Genomic DNA, 23,588 nt, shown 5'->3' with positions numbered 1-23,588 from the left:
AATGGAAGATTTTTTTCCAAAGCACCTTCAAGACAGGCAGTCAACACTGACCATCAGGGGCTGTATGCTAGAACTCCAGCTGATCTTGAATAGCATTTCATTCAGAAGCCTCTCCAGCCTTAGAGAGGTGAAGAACTAGTCTATGCATTACTATATACTTCAGTTCCTTCAGAAACCAGAAAGGCAGAGCTTTGTTTGCTGAATGGCATCATAAGCAACACAACGCAGTACCAAATTCAGAAGACACAGTAGTCATTTCCTACCGAATTCAGACAGATGCAAGGGTTGGATACAGAACAGGACCATCTCAGTTACACTACTGCTGGTGTAACAGTAGATGATAACCGGCTTAATATCTGTGAAAAATAAAACTAAATGTTCATGCTAATTTACTGGATTAGACATCACTTTGTTTGCATCACAAAGTCATAAAACGACAGCTTCTAATGATGCCAATGTAAATTATCACAAACAAATCGTGTTTCACAACTGAAATTGTAGATGTGTATAGTACTACCAGATATACTCCGAATACAAAATAGCTGTCACAGTCTGCCAGTCTTTCAAACTAATTATTTATTTTCCTTGTGGCATTACAGTGATGCATAATCTATATGCAATTCCCATCTTTTACTATTCTAATTGTATTTTCTTCCTTTTTTTTTTTTTTTTTCCCATAAATTCAAGCTACACACAAAACTAAAGCTGTATTTTCACATCTGATTAATTTCATAATCATTTGTTTTAAATCTGCTCCAGCTCAACCTAGAAGATATGGAAGAAAACAGTTTGTTTTTCTTTTGGCTTAGATTTAGATTTAAGAAGACAAGCAGCAGCAGTGTGAGACATATATAATAGGGCTTAATTACATCTCATACAGTCCTAATTACAAGAAGTGGCAGAAAGAACCTGCAACATTTCCTCACTGAAGAAAAATTATTAACCATGTTTGCCAAACTTTCAGTATTGAAATGCTATTAATTGCTTACTGCCTGTATACAGTATTTTCTATTTAAGCTGATATGTATATTACAACTGCCACAAGAAATGAATAGCAAAATTAGTTTGATGAATTTTGTAATAATATATCTAGAATTTGCTCAAGATGCTTAGGGAATTTAGATTTCTGCCACAATGGCTCACGATATTTTTTTTTGTCTTTAATTCAAGATAAAATATTGCTATTGCCATTTCCTTTAATGTCTTTTTTTTTTTTTTTTTTTTATTTCCCAATGCATAGACAAGATATTCTATATGCCCACTTAACTAAAACAGTCATTTCAGGACTGGTTGATAAATAAATCATTTCATTTACAGAGGAAACTTTAAATAAGCTCATTTCTAGGCACTGAAATTTGAGAAATCAAAATTTTTTTCACAATATCCTCTATGAAAACGTTAAGAAAAATTTTATTGCTAACTGCACTTTTCCACTATTTCCTCGCAAATCAATTACAGTTGTACACATTTATTTATGTGCAAGTGATAACCTTCTGTTACAATCCAAGAGGGGCAGATTTATGTAGGGAAAAAAAAATCAGCACTATGTTAATTATTGTATCATTGACAGATTTACACAGTATTACTTTTTTTCTAAATTACTTGTAACACACTAGTATGCATTCACCTCATGTTATGCACTCGCTATGTGATTTGTAAGTGAATTATTAGCATTTACCTAATACTATTTTGAAGATACAAACAAGTTCAAGAAAAATTGAAATAATTATTTCAATACTCAGTGACAACGTGTCAATGAAAAAAAAAGTTCTTCCAGAAGTGCTGATTTTAACAAGAAAAACACATTTTGCTGAAAATATCCTGAAAAAAAATAAAAAATCTGAACAGGCCTAATTCATCCCTGCTTGCTTTGATAGCATTTAGAATAGGATCATCATAAACATTCCGCTTCATTAGTGTTAACATCTCTGAGCAACAGCGCTCCGGTACTAGTTATTCAGCCTAAACTGTTTCCTGCTCATTCCTAATAACACTGCTGAGCACTTTTGCTGTGTTGCAGAGAATGTGTATAAAATGCTAAGTGCATGCTAACATTTCCCCCTTTAACTGCAAGTCCTCAGGGAAGTAGGTGTGGACACTAGAAGACCACCAAACATCTGGCAGTGCTGTACCTACTGGCAGGCATACCTACTGGCATCAGAGCTGATAGGGAGGATAGGGCTGTATGGGCTGTATAGCACTTGCTATATAGGATGCTGTCAGCCAGGTGTCTAGGGGCTAGATCTGTAGGAGAAGATTACAGGGACAGAAGTAATGCAGACTACTTTCCATCACTCGGCACATTGCGTTGCTTTTTTCCACCGCAACAAGGGATGTCTCCGGCAGCAAGGCTTTAAGTAACTTTCTTTAGGAAGGTGTTCAATAACATGCTACACATCTCTGACAAAAAAACTAAACTCCCTTCAATTTAAGTATTCCTGGCACCCAGCTGAACACTGCTGCTGCTACTCCTCTGTCATTCAGTCGTTTAATCCACTATTCACTACAGCTTTCTGTGGCAATAAGCATTAGTAGCAAGTTCATTCTCTCTTCTTAAAATAAATTGGGGGGAAAAAAAGAAGTGTTATTTAGCCTTCTTACTTCTGAGGTCTGAGTACTTCCAATATATCCTTGAATTTGTGCTCTGCATAGGACTAATCCCAGTAGGTGCCAACATTTTGCTTCTCTGCCTTGCTGGCATTTTTGACAAGGGTGAGGGGGTATATACAGCATGCTGATGAGATGCTGTAATAAAGATGTTAAAGATTAAAACTTGGGCTTAAATCCTGACTCCTGCAGAGTCTCATTAGTACAATTCATCCCGACTCAATTCATCATTGCTCATTATTTGCGGTCCTTCAACTATTCTCAAGTCCATATGCCCATGTTTCTATCCAAGCTAACATGTATTAGTTATTCATATAGATGTTGCTGAGATGGTATCAAAAGGTTTACTAAAATGCACATATAATATCACTTGCCTTTCATCTGCTTATTTCATAATCTTATCTAAAAAGTAAAAAAGCAATCTGGCTAGATCTATCCTTTCTAAGCCTATTTGCCTTATTGCTTATGGTTCCATTATTAAGCCTGAGGAAAATAATCTTCTTTACTCCACCTCTCTGTGCATCTACCATTTGGTGTCTTTTTATGGTTCCAATTTCACTAACTCTTGCAGTTTGTCACAGAACACTCTCAAAAAATGGACCCTGCTATGGGAAAAGAAATGTCTGCACCATGGGGATAAGGTTCATGGAAAGAAGCCCAGAAATGGAAGACAGGGTGTCGCAAATTTTCTTCTTAAATCTGCCTCTTCTGACCTTACTATATTGCATGTGCTAAAACTCAATTCTGCAGCAAGGAGCACAAATCAACCAACCAGAGCACTTCAGCACTCCCTTTAACTTTAATCACATGAAAAGTCCCTCTTGACTTCAGGGTCTACTGAAGTGTCACAAGCTAAGCGCAAGTTTCATAGAAGGAAAAAATCAACTACAACAATTCACAAACCTCATTTGTTAGCTCTGAGATCCTACCTCCTGCAGATGGAGGAGGCAAGAACACTGCTGACACCGAGCTCTGAGGTCCATGCCTGACTCTGCACAAGCCAGTTCTTCTCATGCCTTTTTCTGTTATACCTCTTGACCAGAACCCATTCATATCCCTTATTCTCTTTATTATTTGTTGTTGAGTTCCTTAGAGTTGGTTTTGCCATTCCCTGGGAGGATGACCTCTTGTGTGACCTCCCTTTTATACTCTTCCCTGACTACTAAGCTTAAAAGCACATAACCCCTGCCCTGCACCTGCAAACATCAGAAATGATTTGAGAAGTTATATATTGCAGACCAAGTAGAGGTTCTTCAGTCATCGAAAAAGATCAAAAGCAGAAAAAATGGAGGCCTCTGTTTTAAATAGGCATGTGAGCTTTGTCCACTGAATCTTTACTCTCTCAAATAAGACTGATAGCTGAGAACTGTATTTTTATGTCATTTTGAAAGTCCTACTAGACTATGAGACTTACTGAGTACAGCTAGCACATTTTTTCCTTAAGCATATTCTCCTTGAGTCAAAATAACTTTCCCCAGCAAAAAAAACAAACCACTCAAAACAAACAAACACACACACAAAAAACAAAAACAAAAACCCACATTGTTAAAAATCCCATATCACCCAATAGCCCAGGACAACACCAACCCCCCCATTATCATACTTTGGTAACAAGCTACTGCTTCTCAAACGGCCAAGGAACAATAAAGATAATTATTTTTTATCTGCCAATTCAGCTACACGTGAAACTATTTAAAAAGCTTCAGTTGGCAGCAGAAGGATGATGTTGTCATATGCCAGTTACATTGTCTGAACAAGAGATGGATTGTCAGCTCCAAGAACAAATGATTGTAAGTGTTCAGCAAAAGAAATGTATGACCACTGCTGAGGAGAGAACAGAAGAAAGACTGAAGAGATGAAGTCAGAAGAGATCTGACTCTCAATATTAAGACATAAAAAAATCATAATATTAAAAACGATTCTAATAAAGACAGGCTGATCTAGAGAAAAATACACACAAACAAAAGGGAGCATGGTGCAGCTGAAATCAAGGAATACTAAGCAAATGCTGATGTGACATAAGAGAAACAATGGTGTTCTGCCTGAACTGCACACAGAAGCAATCTGAATCGCTCTATTTACCTCCTCTTTCTCTCCTTTTTTTCCCCCTTTCTTTTATTAAATAAGCCACTTTTACTTAGTCCAAGGAAAAAGAAGTAAACATTTAACATTTCAGACACCTAGGAAACTGAAAATTCTGCAAGGCCATACAGTAACACTATGTATTTGCTGAAAGGGGTTCAATGAATAAAATGGATTTGCTCAGACTTGTGTGAATGTCACTGATCTCCACAACAACGAAAATATTAAGATTAATGGTTGCATTGCAAGTGTTACACTACAAACAGGGGACCCTCAGAGAGATATTAAGGAGGTAAGCTGCTCTAATTCTGTCTCCTGCTACTTGAGACACAAGGAACGTGGGAGTCATGCTACCCAGTAACAAGCGATTTAGAAAGTGGATCTCCTAGCAATAGATTCTCAACAACATAAGATCCTGAGGGTGTTCTGCACCACAACGGTCAAACTTACAACTGGAACACAGGGACACCTGTTTTACTGATGGAAGCATGAAGCACTTCAGTGCAAGTCAGAGATGGATGCTAAAGCATTTTGGCAGCTGAAGTAGAGAGCAGAGGGGGCAAAAGACACACACTCAGCATACACTCTGGAAATGAAAAAAAAATATATTCATTTCCTCTACATTTTTCAGAGAACTTGATTTCCTCAACCCTTGGAATTCTGAAAGAAACAAGACCCACAACTATGCTTCACAGTAAAGCCAGAACAGATTCAGCATTACACACTTACCTTTTTGCCTCAAATTCAGGGAAGATTCACAGTACTTTCAGAAAGAGGTTCATATACAGGGTTTCAGCTGAGTTACAAAAGATGGACTGAGACAGGTCACAAATGACATTTGAAAATTTAGACAGGTAACATGCAAAAAAAAAAACCATGCACTTACTCTTTCATTACTATTTACTCTGGGGACACAGAACTTTATTACTATTTCATTGAGAACTATTGCATCCACCTCTTCAAATACTATGAGCCACGGAAAAGTACTGCATGGGAAGATTTTCATATCTGGCTTTATTTGATGTGAAGCTTTATTCCCTTCCCTCTTCCCCCCAACACTGGTCATTTCTCACTTCAAAATTGTTTTTCCTGCATAACCATATTATATTACAGAGCTGAATTATACAACAAAATCTCATGCATTTGTAAAATTGTAGCACACAGCTGTTTTGTTACTAATACTCCATTTTAAAATTGACTGGTTGGAAAATGAAGTTTGTCTGAAAACAATCACTTCTGATCTCATCTAAGTTTACATACCCCATATAAATGTCTCTCTTCCATGACCTGAAAAAGTGATGCCACACATACAGTCCAAAAAGGGAAGTGTAGTTTCTCTCTTTTCTTGTTTTGTGGTTTTCAACCAAAATCCTACAAGTGTAATTAAGGACAGACGACCCAAGCAAAGACAGCTAACTCAATCTAGAAGGTAAATATAGCTGGGAAACAGCTACATGAATAGCTTTCAACAAGCAGAAGCTGTAATTCTCTGAGAATAAATAATCAGCTGAGATACAAGTCAAACTAGTTCTGTGGACAGCCTTTGTTGAATGCTATTTTAGAGAAGTAACAGAAGCCATTTGCATAACCACAGTTAGGCTAGGTTACAAGCAGATTTCCAAAGAGATTTCATTCAACAGAACTAGAGAAATTAGGCCACCATCTTATCTCAGGTTAATTAGTGCTACAGCTTACAGTAATTTCAAAAAAAGGAGCCTCAGACTTGAAGATTAAGGATGATATTTTTTTTCTTGATCAGGAATTCTTTCCACTAATACTAGAGAGACATGCTAGAGAACCCCTCAGAATGACAGGTTCAGGTGTTGTTTAAATGAAGAAAGCAAAGCACAGGATTTGACTTTATGTCTGCATGATCAGCGTGCTGCCAGCCCACAGTGCGCTACACTGACTATCAGGCAAGAAAATGAATGCCTACTATGTGATAGGTAGCTGTAGATAACTGATGAAAGGATCAATGGTTTTCAGTTTCATATTCAAGTAAACACAAGGAGTGATACAATGCAGCATTTAATAGCCTTTTGTCCCGTAATTTAGTCCTGTCATGTAAATTGACAGTTATCAGCTGCAAGTCTGATGGTGACAAGCCCAAGGTGATTAGACCTGCTCTTCCACAACAGTCCCATCACGCCCTGTCTGTGATGGATGCAGAGCCGCCAAGTGACATGTTCGCAAGAGGGGGGAGGAGGAAATGCAGCAGGTGGTACAGGACAGGCTACAGATGTCGGCGTCGGCTGAGGCCCAGAATGAATCAGGTGAAGACTAACAGGTGAAAGAAGGAACACAGGTTAATCAAGGACAGAGTACTACGTAAGGCCATAGCTGGTTCTGGGGGGAAATCCTTACAGTAGTAAAGTTTTCCAGTGGAGGACACTATTGGCTCTAACAAATAACAAATACTGGGTCCTGGCATGTTGTAGGAGGGCATTGCAGCTCACAATGGTTAGGGCAACCCTCTGAGGTATGAGGCAGAGATCCCCTGTTACATCTCTCAAACACCGCAACACACCTACACCGACATCTTTGAGAGTCAGAAATTCATAAATAGACCTGCTTCCTAATTCAAAAGGATGATCATGCTTTTACAGTAGGCTACCAAATATGAACAAAAAGGAAATTCCCAATTAAATGCAGGAAAGCTTCTCCTCCTGTTTCAGTAAAAAAAAAAAAATAACATTAAAAAAAAAAAAATCCCGCCAGACGGTAAAGAATTCAGCTTTGTAAAGAAAAAAATAAGTGAAGACTGAAATGATTACAGATGGATGTTAGCCCATGAAAAATACATCAAGACAGTTGCAAGGAGTACTATCAGTAGTTAACTTCCCATAATATTTCCCCTAAAACTTCTGTAACAGATGGAAAGGTTCACTGTGTCATTGAACAGCAAATACAAATACATACCATCCTATGAACTGGAAAGAACAGCTCTCCTGATTTCACACAGAAGATAGTGCACGATCGGTATAATTAAGTAATTTGAAAATAGAAAAAGCAGGTTATGCAGGTTTTGTAGTGCAGGACAAAAAATTGTGCTTCCGCATTGTAATACATTATTTCTTCTCTAAAGGCAAATGTTTATGATTTTATGCCAGTCCATGGGATTGTCTCAAGATAACTAGATCTTCTACATTCAGCATATAAATAAATGTATTACTCCATTTTACTCCTATACAAATAGCAATTTCCCACTATTACAAAAAGAGCTTTAAATGAATCCATATTCACCATACTCCCAGTGTCCCTTCTTTATACAGAATGAATATGAAATGGGAATGAATTGCATGTGGCCAACTCGGATGCTGACATATTTTGAGCACATGAAAACTATTTCTAATTTTACATTATGTGTGTGTGTGTGTACACACATACAAAAGAAGGAATTGGTCTTTTTGTTAAAAAAAATATGGAAAGCTAAATAATGCACTGCCATTTAACACAATGGCCATAGCAACTCTTCCTCCTTTCCTCTGCTATAAATTTTTCATTATAAACTTAATGCTACATCCAAAGTTTTGTGTCTGTGTATATACGAAAACATACATTTTAAAGTACAGCACCAAGTACTAATAACCATTCCAGGTCTAAAAGCACTGGCATGATACTATAAAGCCATTAACTGTATATTAAATTATACGACATTTCATTTATACTACATTTCATTTTAGCTGTGATGACCTAGTAATTACTACTGATTGTTTCTGATCTCTCACATATGAAAAACATGGCTGGTAAATTAGTGATGATAACCAGTAATGAGAAGCAAGGGCATTCAGACTTTCTCTTAGTGTACCTTTTAAGTGTTAGAAAGAAAAAATTAAAAAGCTGTTTTGCTCTGTATTTTGCTCCTTAAGGCAGATCCAACCCATTAAATATATCTATTATTTTCTCTCCTTGTATTTTTAACAAAGATCACACAATATTATCACATTTTACCTTTTCTCTCTCACGGCACTACCAGGCTCTGGCCAACCAATTCTGAATTTGCTTTCACTTTCAGACATTTATCTGCATACAGTTAGGTGAAAGGTATTATTAATCATATCCTGTTGCTAGGCTACCTGGAGATGTTCATTTAAGCTTAATGTTTCTCTTTGTTAAAAAGTGCCATGAGGAACACACAGACTTAAGACAAGAAAACTACCTTGCAATAGCTGCATTAAAAAAAAACAAAACAAAACAAAACAAAACCACAAGACTCCTGTAACGGAATATGGATTAGCTAGAAAAAAAATAAGCAAAACCAGCACAGTCTATGGTTTGCATAGTACAGCTTCATTTGGAACATGAACCTTTTGAGTTGTGCAAAAGGAATTAAAATCAAGGTTAAATGTTCAGCCTCATAGCTACTGGAAGAGTTATTAAGACACCAATTGTCTTCATTAGGAATAGTTCAACTATGGAAGCATTAGCTAATATTCAGAGAAATGAACAAAAATGTATTTATTACATAACATTTTAAAAAAAAAATATTTTATATGCCTAAGTAAATCAGCATACTGTTTATGCTTATTGGTATAAGCTTATGTGAAGATTTACACTTCCACATAAAAATTCATACTCCTATGCCTTTCCTAGATCATACCACAAGATACTAATTTCACAAACACTTCATCAAACAAACCAACTAACTCACACCCACCTGCCCACTTCACATTCACCCATTGAGGGTTATCATGTAAATGCAGCCACTCATTTCCGTGGTCATCTTACTCTGTCACATCTATGAAGATTTATCAATGGCTTGAAGGGAGTTTAAGTTACATATTACAAAGTCCTATGTAACAAAAGAGGTGAAGGAGCCCCATTAGTGGAATGTAACTTAAACGGCTCTTTTTACCTAACGAGTATTACCAGTTCAGCTGAACTGGAAAACATGAAACAGTCCTAGCACAAACAAGGCTATACATCATTATTTTGGTCCAAGACAGCAGGATGAAGTTCTCCAATTTTCACAGAATCACAGAATTTCTAGGTTGGAAGAGACCTCAAGATCATCGAGTCCAACCTCTAACCTAACACTAACAATCCCCACTAAACCATATCCCTAAGCTCTACATCTAAACGTCTTTTGAAGACTTCCAGGGATGGTGACTCCACCACCTCCCTGGGCAGCCTGTTCCAGTGCCTAACAACCCTTTCAGTAAAGAAGTTCTTCCTAACATCTAACCTAAAACTCCCCTGGCGCAACTTTAGCCCATTCCCCCTCGTCCTGTCACCAGGCACGTGGGAGAACAGACCAACCCCCACCTCACTACAGCCTCACTTACAGCCTTTTCTTACGGTATTAACAGGACCTGCTGCCTCATCTAAAAAAAATGCAATAAGCCTCAACTATGCAGCAGCTTAAGTAGTGTTAGCTAACATGAAGGAAGACATTTTTCCCTCCACTCTGTCTCTGCTTGCCTACAGAGAATTAACAGCAATTTTAACTTCTGCTGTGAAGCTGATATACATAGATGAAATACAGCACTCTTGCTGTGTGGACTTTCCATTGGAATATGAGGATTCCATCTGATTATGAGGAGAAACTTCTCTACTGTGACTCAGGTTGCTCAGACGGGTTTTAGAGTTTCCTTCTCTGGAGATATTCAAAACTCATCTGGAGGTGATCCTGTGCAATGTGCTCTAGGTGCCCCTTCTTGAGCGGGGAATTGGACCAGATGATCTCCAGAGGTCTCTTCTAACCTCAACTGTTCTGTGATTGTGACTGGCTTAAAGAGCTACCTGAATAAATTCCCAAGAATTCTGGAGTGCTGATACTCCCTGTAATTCAACTGGATGAGAATAAATTCCACCCCTTGTTGGACCGTTTTGCGTCCATGAAGACAGAATCACAGAATCACAGAATTTCTAGGTTGGAAGAGACCTCAAGATCATCGAGTCCAACCTCTGACCTAATGCTAACAGTCCCCACTAAACCATATCCCTAAGCTCTACATCTAAATGTCTTTTAAAGACTTCCAGGGATGGTGACTCCACCACTTCCCTGGGCAGACTGTTCCAATGTCTAACAACCCTTTCGGTAAAGAAGTTCTTCCTAACATCCAACCTAAAACTCCCCTGGTGCAACTTAAGCCCATTCCCCCTCGTCCTGTCACCAGGCACGTGGGAGAACAGACCAACCCCCACCTCGCTACAGCCTCCTTTGAGGTATCTGTAAAGAGCAGTAAGGTCGCCCCTGAGCCTCCTCTTCTCCAGGCTGAACAAGCCCAGCTCCCTCAGCCGCTCCTCGTAGGACTTGTTCTCCAGGCCCCTCACCAGCTTCGTCGCCCTTCTCTGGACCTGCTCAAGCACCTCGATGTCCTTCTTGTAGCGAGGGGCCCAAAACTGAACACAGCACTTGAGGTGCGGCCTCACCAAAGCCGAGTATAGGGGGACGATCACCTCCCTAGCCCTGCTGGCCACACTGCTTCTTATGCAAGCCAGGATGCTGTTGGCCTTCTTGGCCACCTGAGCACACTGCTGGCTCATATTCAGCCGACTATCAACCATCACTCCCAGGTCCTTCTCTGCCTGGCAGCTCTCCAACCACTCATCTCCCAGCCTGTAGCTCAGCTTGGGGTTATTGCACCCCAGGTGGAGGACTCGAATGATCAGTTTGGAGAGAATCAGTATCAGTATATATGCATCTGGAAATTTAGGTTGTAGCCCTTAAATCATGCAAGAAGCTGCAGTACACACACAACACTGGGAACTCCAAACATTATATTTCATGCATTCTGCTGAAATGAGAAAATTCTGAATGTCAGAGTAGACCTGCAAATCTTCTCTGTTTCTAATGAAAATAAGCCTTTGCCTGTGAAGTTTTGGCCTAAAAATGAACACAGAAATTTGACAAACTGACAGTAACCAGTGCTATGGAATTTTCAGTGCAAATTTCTGGCTTAGATACTAGTATAATCATAATCATAGGGAACACACATGGATGCAAATACCATCAATACCATAAAGAAAGTATTCTTCATAGGGAGGAAGGGCCTTCAGAGACCAACAGTGACACTTCCTCACTGCTGCTTTGGTGCCCTCCAGATTATAAGAGCAAGCCCTTCTCAATTCTTTATGTGAAAAAACAGATGCTGAATACTTCTGGAAGACATTACTGTATATACACTTAGAGGGGTAGAGAAGCTTGCATTCAGCATTTTCAGAAGTGCTAACCACTGAATTCTTGAATGACGAAGCAGAGATTTTTTTTGTTTAAAGTGGGCTATATGTGATATTGGGGTTTTGAAGTGTCCACCAGCTAGACTGAAACAAAAGTATAGCTTGTTTCTATCAATGTTCAGTTCTATTTATTCTTAATATAAAGTGCCAAGAAAATGTTGCCCAAAACAAAAGTAACAGCCTGTCAGCGTGTTTCTGGCACCAGTTCTGGTCTAAGATTCCTTAGTAAAGTCATGGTTTCCTGTGAGAAGGCTGAGATGAAGCCAAATAGGCAATGCTGGGGACTAAGCTAGTGCCAGCAATGTCATCAAGAGAATTTTGTTTGCTTGATCAAGCAATAATGACTTCATGCCTTTAAGTGCATCAATTGAGAACTCACCATAACAGAAGCATTCTCCCACTTGTGTTTGAGGAGGTCCAAGGTGTGACTGCAGAATATGCAGGGACAAGTCCTGAACACAACAGCATAAGAACTCTTAGAAGCTTCAGAAACTGCAGGTAACATATAGGCACCCAAATTCAGCATCAAAAGCAAGAAGTTGGAGTCTTGTTCACAGCACCTCATCTTGACTTAGGCTATGTTTGGTGCCTACAGTTGAAGCAACATTCACCTCATTTCATTATCAAATTCTCATACACAAATAGCATGTAAAACACAGAAAGAGATTGTACTTTTTACTTTGGATACTGACATTAGAAGGATTGAGTGAAAACATTCAAGGTCTGCACAAAGCTGGCTGGCTGCCTGATACACACAGTGAGGAAAAGCTTTTCCTCCCAGTCTCCATCCCTTCCACGCTGCAGAAATGACCAGAAAGAACGAAGCCATGACTGTTTAGTAGAGAAGACCAAATGATGCCCTGTAAAATTTTGGTTCATTGGTTTTATTTATTTATTAAGGGAAGATGAAGAGGATGCAATATAGTCTTAGTAGCTTATGACACATTGGTTGTCTTGAACTGGGGAAAAAAATTCTGGCTGCTCAAAAATCCTTGCGTTTGATAAACACAGAGATGGAGTAGCAATTTCAAAGGACTGAAAGATTACAAGAGAACTGAATTATGTCTACCACATGATCTGGGAAGTAGCATACATCATGAGCCCTAAATTACTATGAAATAATGAGGCTGCAGCAAGCCTACTACTTATACACAAATTACCTAGCTTGAAGTTAGCCCAGGGCGCCTCCAACACAGTGAAGTCACTATTTGTGGATACAATTTAGAGCACACTGTAGTTGCCAAGTATCTAGGTCTAAACAACCTTGTTGCTGCTTTGCACCCTTCATATGTATTTTAAAAAGTTTTGCAGCCTGAAGGTACTTAAGTGTATACATAATCAAACAAGTGACTTGCCCCAAATAAAAGCTGTTTTATATACGAGTATATCAAGGTATCACTAATTAAAGTTTATTATTAATTATAATAATTAATAAGTTCAATGTTTTTAAGGCTAGAAATCGCTAACTTTAAAATGCTTTATTAATCAAAAAATTTTACATATGTAATCCCTGATGCTGTACTAAAAGTCATATTTGATGATGACCTGTACCCCTAGCATTGGTCTCTGGATAACTTAGGTGTACCAGATGGCTATTCCATCAATGAAGATCTATGTGGTTTGAAATCTTGCAAATATATTGTAATGACATTACAGTGTTTGTTTGAAATTAATTTAAGGAAGAAGAGATTCGGTTTCATTTAGAAGATCAAACATTTCTGCAGAGAGAAAAAAAATAGATCAAACCTGGTGCTCCTTTAAGTTTACAGGATAGTGCTTTCCAGTTTGGTAATTCTGCTTTAATATTAATATTTTGTAGCAGTACTAACTCCATGTTGAAGTCCAAGTTATTTTTCCCTTATACTTTAGATTTCAGGTGGGTTGGAGAGAATAAAAAGACCATCATTCTTCAGATGAGAAACAGAAAGATAACAGCTTTCATCTTTAACTCCTAACAGTCAGTTTTAATACAGGAAAACCATACCAAATTACCTGTCTACTGAGATACTAAGAGTTAAAAAGAATAGTTGTGAATGCAAAAAATAGTTTTAGTTTTGAATCCAGTAACAAATGCATTTTGGTAATTACACCTCATGAGAAGTAGGGAAAAAAACAAACAAACAAACAAAAAAACTTATCTGCCACCCTTATCATGTGAAATATACTCTCCACATGTCCTAGTGCCTTAAGCAAGAGCATAAATAAATACTATGCTACAGCATGACAAAAGCAGCATTGATGTTCTAGGATAAGAAAGGCATATAATAACGTAATAGTGGACTAATATTGCCTGACATTATTCAGGCAAAATAAAAGATATTTTCATTTTAGACTACCACAATGAAATATGGTAACTAAGACATCCCACACCTGTTCTAGTAGCATTTAACAGAAGCAAGTATTGCATGTTTCTGTATAACACAGAGAAACCCTTAGAGTACAGATAATCTATTTCATTTTGCATTCTCATCACAGGTTTCCAGTCTTACCTCGTCCTTAGCAAAGAATACTTGATAGCTCACCCCTCTTTTTACCCTCTCCTTCCCTTCCCGAGTTACCTCACCCACTGATCCCACCAGATTGTGCCAGACAGATCAGCTGAGCCCACCAGATTGTGCTGCATAGGTCACCTGAGCCTTAAAAAGACAAAGAACCATTAAGTCTCCTTTCCAGTACAGTAGACAATTAGCTGATATCCAGGCTAAAATGTTGCGAAGTTTTAAAATGCTGTTAGTGGTTACTCAAGCAGAGTAGCACTGAGCTTAATGCATGGGAAGAGCGAAACACAGCTTTTACTGGGAAGGGCTTACTTCTTCACAGAAAGACAACCTTATACTTTCCATACAGATTCTTTATCTTTAACCCATTCACTAAAATACTAGTTTCCTGCTATCATACTCTTGTATAGCTGTTGTTAGCTGTCTCACCAATAAAACACAGTGGTAGAGACTGAGAAGACTTCAAAGAGGAGGTGTGGTGATATACCCAAAGTGTTTTCCTAAGAAGCAGTAGTTTGTCAACAGGCAAACGGGAAAGGCATCTGAGCAGACAAGAGACCCGAATCCTGTTTTGTCAATACAATGCTAGGTTGTGCAGACAGCACCTTCCACACCATGGTATAAGGAGAACATTGTCCTAGAAGACGGAATAATGCAATTCATTTTTGAAGAATTACTTAACCTTGTCTCAGGTTGTTTTCAGGGTCTTGGAGGAAGGTTCTCTGAATTGCAAGTTTTATCTCCTTATACACTTTCTGTTATTTTAGACAGAGAACACAAAACACACAAAAGAGTGATACAAGTTTTGCTATCGCCCAACAGAACCATAATTGTCATAAAATGAAATTATTTTCAAACTTAAATTTTTATTTAGAGATTTGATGTAATTTTATTAATCAGTGTGTTCCTGTATTTCCTGCTCTAACATACAAGTCTCAGTGTGTCTTTAGTACTAAAGTCAACACTTCAGTTGTCTGCCACAAAAGAGTTATTTTGTAAATATTAAGACCAGTTCTCAAATCACTATACTTCTCTGCTAATACACTGCTGTTTTGTACTAATTCTTTCTTTTTCCTGCTCAGTCACTAATCCTGCTGATATGCAAGGCTATCTCACTCCAGTATTCTTACCTAATTTCTTTTAGCTGTTCTATTACCTTTAGCCAGTTCTGTGGAAATTTGCTGTTTTATCTCACAGCTGGGGATTCTTCACAGGCTTACAACAGAATAAATCTCTCTTGTTTCTAAGGGTCCCAGTAGCTTAAAAAGGTCCAAAATAATTATCTTTTTTTTTTCTTCCTCTTTTTTTTTTTTTCTTTCTTTCCTATTATTTACATGACAGTATTTGTAACTGTGGCAGTATTTCAAAGTTGCACCCTGTTATAAGGAACCAACTAAAGGATGCAGAGCACATTCAGTAAAGAATACATTTGCTCCAGCCTCCGAATCCCCCAGTAAAATAGAGAGAAAAGAGTAGATCCAAGAGTAGATCCTTTCCTCCCCACCCAGAAGATAACTTCTTTGCATACCACAGTCCCTGCCATGGGGACCAAACCAGTGAAATGCTGCTGTATGCAGTTAGACAGATCTTTCCGCACCCCATGAACATTACAGTAATTTGTACTGTCCCCCCCCCCCCCCAAACTGCTCCACTTATAGGCAACAACACCTCAAAAAAGTATCCTACAATGATGTCTGCAAAAGTAATTTAAAACTAACAAATATAATTTCTCTCCTGAGGAGTTTCAGTTCTTCAAAAACCTAAATAAACCTCACCTACTATTTCACCAAATGAGATGAGTCAGCTGTGCTGATTAGTGAATGTATTGGGTTTATGTAGCAGGCAGAGTCCAGAGTCTGTGGGCAGAGTCCAGCAGCTGCCCCATGTCAGATCAGAGCCAGCTCAAGCTGGCTCCAAAAGGAACCCACTGCTGGCCAGAGGAGCTGAGCAAGCGAGAGACACTGGTAGTAGGGCCTCCATAATTTAAGAAAGGGAAAAACCTGCTGCACAACAGCAGCTAGGCGAGAGGAGTGAGAAGCAGCCCTGCAGCCCCCAAGGTCAGTGCAGCAGGAGGACAGGAGGTGCTCCGGGCACACAGCAGCAGTTCCCCTGCGGCCTGTGGAGAGGCCCCTGGTGGAGCAGGCTGTCCCCCTGCAGCCCATGGGTCCCACATGGAGCAGATCTCCACGCTGCAGCCCCCCCATGGGTGGAGGAGCCCCCGGTGGAGCAGGTGGATGTGGCCTGGAGGAGGCTGCGGCCCATGGAGAGCCCCCGCAGGAGCAGGGGTCTGGGGGGAGCTGCCGCCCACCCGTGGGGGACCCGTGCTGGAGCAGTTTGCTCCTGGGGGATGGATGGACCCTGTGGTACAGAGCCGTGTGGGAGTAGTGCTTGAAGAGCTGCTGCCCGTGGGCAGCCCCTGCAGGCTCAGTTCAGGAAGGATGGCATCCCGTGGGAGGGCAGAGAGTGACCGTGAAGGAGCAGTGGAGATAAAGTGTTAGGGACTGACCACATGCCCCATTCCCTGGTTCCCCTGTGCCGCTCAAGGGGAGGAAGTGGAATAGGGTGGATGGGGGGAAGATGTTTCTAATTTTCTTGTAGTTTCTCACTGCTCTAGTCTGAAATAAAAGGCAAAAGATTATATTGATCTTCCTATGCTGAGTCTGTTTTGGCTGTTGTGATAACTGTTGAGTGTTCTCCCTGTCTTTATCTCAACCCTTGAGCCCTTTCAATAGGAGGGGGAGAAAATACAAAGGAAGAGGGGGAGTGTGAGAGCGGTTATAGTGGAATTAGCCACCCTGCAGGGCAAAACCATAACAGGGAATAATACCCATGTTGCTTTTATTTTGAATGACCAGACTTGACTTGAATTTCCACAGAGTCAGCTATGTGGTATGAAACTCCTCATACCATACTGAACATGCAGGTTTAGTGCTCTCTTCTACAATTTAACATCCTACCTGCACATACTGAATTTTGTGGTGATACCTAATGCATTGAGGTTCTCCACATAAGTAACAATGTCTTATTTTCATTACACTTCTGGCCTTACAACTTACACTCAATTATCTGCCAGTCAGCTGAAACTCTAAGTTGCCCTTTTCTAAGGGGCAAGAAGAGCTTTTGTTTCACAGACATTACCAAGGTATGTCTGACTTCATTGCTCTTTACACTCCTCATTTAACAAATCAAACAAAATCAGTTTCCTGTAACAACGGGTGCAGTGAAGTCTTTTCTTTGTGCATACATTTTTCCTATGAAATTCCTGTTTCTGCTATTGCACACTTCAAGTTCATTCCTTTCACTATTTGCTTGGACATACAGAGGGGCCTTCAAGTGTCTACACCTCACTGGCTCTGCACACAACTCCCAAGAATTACCAGCTTTCTGCAACAAGAGCAAGATTTTAGGTAAAACTACCAGCATATTTTCCAGAGCTACAGTCTATGCCCTGTTAACAGCAAAACCCTGAATTCTTGGCATACTCTGAGTTTGGAAAGTTGAGCTTTTCTTCTACTTTAATTGAAAAGGACTTCTCTCAGATAGTTAGTTTGTCCTTCTCAGCCTTTGTTACCTTCATGCCTCACAAAATATGTCTCCTTATTTGGAAAACACTCTGTCTGAACTCCACTCCGGTTCTACCTGACAGCATCCCTCTGTACTTTCTGTCCAAAGAACCCCTGTTCCACTGGCTCCAGAGATCTGGCCTCAATATACTGTATTTAGGCTCTGATTGCCATGACCTGTTCATATGAGAAGAACTGCAGTCTGAGCTGGCAATCATAATTAAAGCTACAAATATATTTGATATCAAAAAGCAAAAGACTCTAACAGAACTGTGCCACATAGTAAAATAAATGCAAAAAGTTTTATTTTTATTATTTTATTGTAATTTTTATTTACCTCTAGAGCATACAAATCTTAGGGTATACTTTGAATCACACTTTAGATTCAGTTATTGTTAATTGCAAACATAAAGGTCATAGTATGGTCTATACATCTTCAAAATTTTTATTAAAGTAGCACAGATCACTAATTTAATTAGTCATATCTGCAGTGCTATTTTTCTCCCACTGCCCTCCCTCTCTATAGCATTTCAGATTCACAGTACTTTTTTCCTCCTCTGTAGCAATTCTGTAATTCATTCACAGAAATAACAAGGTAAAAAGAACAAAGGCTGTCATTTTTTTCTAGGAAGTACCATCATAACATACAACCATCACCATACCTACTAATGGAAAACATCAGAATAGGACCCAGTCTGATTACCAGTACCTTTTAAAGCAAATTTTAAGAATCAACATCCATGCTGCTAATACCTGCCTTAAGCTAATGTTTGAAATTGCTGAAAGTCAAAGATGCCAAGAGTAGGAAGATGCTATCAAACTCCCATAATGTCCTGCAGTTTTTTCCAAGCCAAGAGTTTTTACTGCTGCTCATGAAAACAAAAGGAACAAACAACTCTGAAGAATAAAATACTGAAGAAAAAAAAAGACAACTACAAGATCATAAAAATCAGAATCAAACTTTTCAATATGGTTAGTCCCCTACATACTAGCAAAGTCACACCACTAAGATGCAGGGAAGGGAAACACTAACTGAACATCAACAAAGACATTCTATCCTTTGGCTTAGATGTTTCCTCAAAAGGGAAAGGAATATACCACCATCTTCTTTCTAAGGGAAAAGGAAGGGGAGGCTTAAAAGCCCACTTGTAATCCAAGGTTCCAACATCCAGTGAGGAAATTAGAAAACTTACAATTTTACATTCCATGTATAAGAAAACATGAACTTGGTTGGATTTTGCCTCTCAGGTTTCTTTTAAACAACGGGATAATTTTTAAACTGATTTAGAAAGCCCTTATGGAAAGCTTGAATTACTGCTAAGTTGTTTTATCCAAATTAGGTATTTTTAAGATCCCCAAATATTGGATGCATAAACTACTTATGTTTAGAGACCCAAAAGGAACAAGAATAGCATTTTAACTGCTTTGTTTCTATATACCCTCATGCTCCTATGACTTTACAGAGAAGCTCAGTAACCCACAAAAAATGTAATATAACAAAATAATGATGGTTAAATGCTTCTCCTTTTTTTTTTTTTTTTGGTTTTTTGGTTTTGTAAGGAGTAGGAGTAACAAAAGCACTTTAAAATTCATTATTTCTGTAGCACCTATAAGCAAAGAGTATTTTTTTTTTTTTTTTTTTTAAATCAGCCAAACAACCACCAAACAACCAGAAGTTTGAAATTAATTAAAACTTATGCTGGTCCATCCTCTGGCCGAGCCATCCAGCCAGTTTTTAACCCAAAAAAAGTGTATCTGTCCAAGCCATGGGCTGCCAGCTTCTACAGGAGAATACTGTGGGAGACCCACGTCAAAGGCTTTGCTGAAGTCTAGGTTGACTACATCAACAGCCTTTCCCTCACCCACCAGGCAGGTCGCCCAGTCATAAAAGGAGAAGGAGGCTGGCCAGGCAAGACTTGCCTTTCATGAAGCTGTGTTGGCTGGGACTGATCCCCTGGTTGTCTTGCATATGCTGTGTGAATGCACTCAAGATGATCTTTTCCATAAAGTTCCTTAGATCAGGGTAAACCAGGGTCAGGCTGACATGCCTGTGGTTCCCCATATCCTCCTTATCGCCCTTCTTATAGATGGGTGTCACATTACTAAGTCTCCAGTCACCTGGGACCTCTCCAGTTGAGCATGACTATTGAGAGATGACAGAAAACAGATCAGCAATCACATCCACCAGCTCCCTCAGCACCCTTGGGTGGATCCCATCTGGCCCCATGGACTTGTGGTAGTCCAGGTGGGGCAGATGTAGACAGATGTAAGAAGGCATTAAGAACCTCAGCCTTTTCCTTATCCTCAGTAGTCATGTTCCCCACTGCGTCCAGTAAAGGCTGGAGATTCTCACTGCCCCTCCTCTTACTGTTAGTATAGTTGTATAAACATTTATTTATTTATTTATTTATCTTTTACCACAGTGGCCAGGTTGAGCTCATGCTGGGCTTTAACCTTTCTGATTTTTTCCTTGTATATACTAGCATCTTCTTTTTACTTTCCCTGAGTTGCCTGCCCCTTCTTCCGCTGGACCTAAACTCTCTTTTTCTCCTGGAGACTCAGCAAAAGTTCCCTGTTCAGCCAAGCTGGTCTACTTCCCTGCCAGCTCATCTTACAGCATGCAGGGACAGCCTGCTCCTGTGCCTTGAAGACTTCCTTCTCAAGGAGTGTCCAGTCTTCCTGGACTCCTCTGCCCTCCCGGACTGACTCCCAAGGGACCCTCCATACCAGTGCCCTGAACAATTCAGTCTGCCCTCTGGAAGTCCAAGGCAGCAGTTTTACTGACCCCTCTCCTGACTTTGCCATGAATAGAGAACTCTACAATTTCATGGTAACTCTGCCCAAGACAGCTCCCAACCACCACGTCTCCCACCAGTCCTTCTCTGTTCATGAACAGCAGGTGTAATGGGGCAACCCCAGTAGGCTCACTAACCAGCTCTGTTTTCTTCCCAGTGTTCCAAGATCCTACTGCATTTCTAGGTTTAAAAGGGACAGGAAACTATGCATAGAATAGTGTGTACATGTGTATCTATATCTATCTATATGTCTTGATACCAAACAACACAGCAGTGAAACATAGCCCAGCTGTTTCAGTTAATGGAATCTCCTAGCCAAAATTAACTGCTGTTGCAATTTGCCCATTTTGAGTTAGGACAGTTAATTTTCCTTCTGCTTTGTATTGTGGACTCAGTATGTGCACCCTATCCATCTCTCACTACATTTATTTCCACATTGTGAGGTGCAGGGATTATCTGCAGAAACTACAGAGCTATTAAGTTCCTCTTGAACAAGCAAAAGAACTGGTTTTGTACGAATGGCTTCTCCACTTTGTCTACACAAGATAGAGTCATTTTCTAGACTCCTAGTGTCCTTCTGTACTGCTGCCCACTTGGAAGGACAATGTAGACCTTAAAAAATGTAAAATAGTTGCACATCTTTTAAGCCATGCATGCATGAAATGGCTGGCTTAGAAAGAAAGTAGAATAACATTCAAGGTAGAATATTACCCCTAATCAAGATCTGTGTATGCAAATCCTCTGCACCATTTCAGATTTTATGTTCTGTAACTTCGTAAGTAAATTTATCTTGATAATGGTTTCTAGGTAGACTTCTCTGAACCTTCAGTGTCCATGGACAGAGGGCATTAAAATCTGTAGTTCCAACTACCAAGAAACCAAAAGCCTTAAAAGACTAAGCCAGATACCAGAACTAGCAACTGAAACCACAAACAGGAAAATGCCTCCAGAGGCGAAATACCATTTATTTTTAATTTAAACTCAGAATTAATTTTCCTGTTCAAACTGAATTGCTGCTACGGGAAGTATGGTATTTCTAACTACAGTATTTATGCCCTTTCAGGGCAGTACAAGAGGACACATACAAATAGCCATGCTTTGTATTTTTGATTAATAGTAAGAATGCCTTATTTTTTTCCCTACTTTAATTATTGGTATAACCGGCCTCCTTTTTCACTTTAGCTTGCATTGTCAACATTTTCTTTTAATGAATTTTTGTACAAAATAATATCCTAGTAGTATTAACACACTTACATAAAAGTAGAAGATAATTTGAGGCTCTTGGGTGCAGATTAGGAAAGCAGAGGAAGTGAACACACTTAAGTTAACTCACTCTTCTTTATTAGTGTCTGTTGGTTCTGAATATTTTTCTTCTCCTACTTTAAAATATCTTATTATACATAGCTGTCAAAATGAAAATTATAAAAAAAATAACATTCTGCCTCAGGAATTGAAGAGGAATGGGAGAATGAAAAGAAACAGTGAAAGCTGTCAAACATAAAAATAATACTCAAAGAATTATGGGTGGTACTTTGGATTTTGCATATAGAATTTAAGAGCTTTGTCTTGGGAAGATATATTCTTGATACTAAGAAGCATCCACAGCAATTATCCAATTGTGCTGTTAAACAATACAAATGATCATCTATACCACTGCAAGGTTTTCCACAATCTTTGCTCTGCTCTTTGCCCCTTTAGAACAATCCTTCAATCCAGTTACGAGTTTACATATAAAATGCGTAGAAGACACAAACAAGACCATGTATTTTTCTCTATTAGGCTCAAAATCATCAAAAATATATCTACTTTGCTTTTGAGCAACAAAAAGGGAAATGGAAAAGGGTAAAAACTTGCTATATGCAAAAGTATCCAGACACTATTAGGACAATCTACCTGATCCAAAGTGCTTAAATATTAATATGACACCACCCTTCCCCCCAAAAATGTAAACATACAATATAGGTCTATGACAGTATTTAAGGCTTATGAAACAACTCTCTTAGACCACTGTGATTAGCATTAATGCCTTTAACATGAACAGCATTGAAACATCTTCCACCACCTGTCTTTCAGAGGCAGATGATGCTAGAATACAAGACTATAAGCTTTGTATATGATTCCAGCTTAAATGGGAAACAATAAATTGTGTTTTTTCCTTTTGGAGTATACATGTATACTCCATTAAAAGGCAAGTGACTTACAGATACTGACATAATATTTATTTAAAATCTATTTGAAAAGTTATTAGACTTAATTTTTTGTGTGTGTGTGCGTGTTTAATATTTTAAAATCATGCAATGCAAAGTAAGTTTTTTTTTTATTATTAATATTTGGCTTTATTCAGTTAAATATGCAAGAACGTATAGAACCAGGAAATTTGAGATGGTGAAAAGAACTGGCTTCTAAATGCAGTAAAATAAATATTAATACTGGCACAGCAATGACTGGCAGTTCTTAAACTAGAATGAATAAGAAAATATGTATACATGTTACATTTTATGGACCACCTGTCAGCTTCACAACCAGATCTACTGTACACTGGCCGTTATAATTTACAAGAAATCATTTTTATCTGACTAGACATTTTGATTAGATAAATGAGTTGTTTACAGAATTTTGTAAACAATGAAAGCAGAGCATAAACCCCGAAGAACAGCAAAATATCACATTTTTGGATTTCATTCATTTTCATAGTTACTAAAAGGAAATGGGATAAAGGAAATATAATTAATCTGTGAAGAAGTTCTCTTGCCTTTGTAAGCAAGGGTCGCAAACAACAAACAAAGAAACCTCCCTTGAACCTAAGATGGTATGTCCCAGTTAGTATGAGATCCAAATACCACAGGAATCCTGTAAAGTAG

General features: G+C 38.9%; 1 protein-coding gene across 7 annotated transcripts in view; it reads right to left on the bottom strand.

Moving 5' to 3' along the window:
• The window catches only part of CHST9 (carbohydrate sulfotransferase 9), a 97,121-nt gene that overhangs the window by 44,316 nt on the left and 29,217 nt on the right, over nucleotides 1-23,588 (bottom strand). The window lies entirely within an intron of this gene.

This window comes from Anas acuta, chromosome 2 (assembly GCF_963932015.1).
Source record: "Anas acuta chromosome 2, bAnaAcu1.1, whole genome shotgun sequence".
NCBI classification, from domain to species: Eukaryota; Metazoa; Chordata; class Aves; order Anseriformes; family Anatidae; genus Anas; species Anas acuta.
Note: the sequence above shows the minus strand (reverse complement) of the source record. Positions and strands in the feature narration are given on the sequence as shown.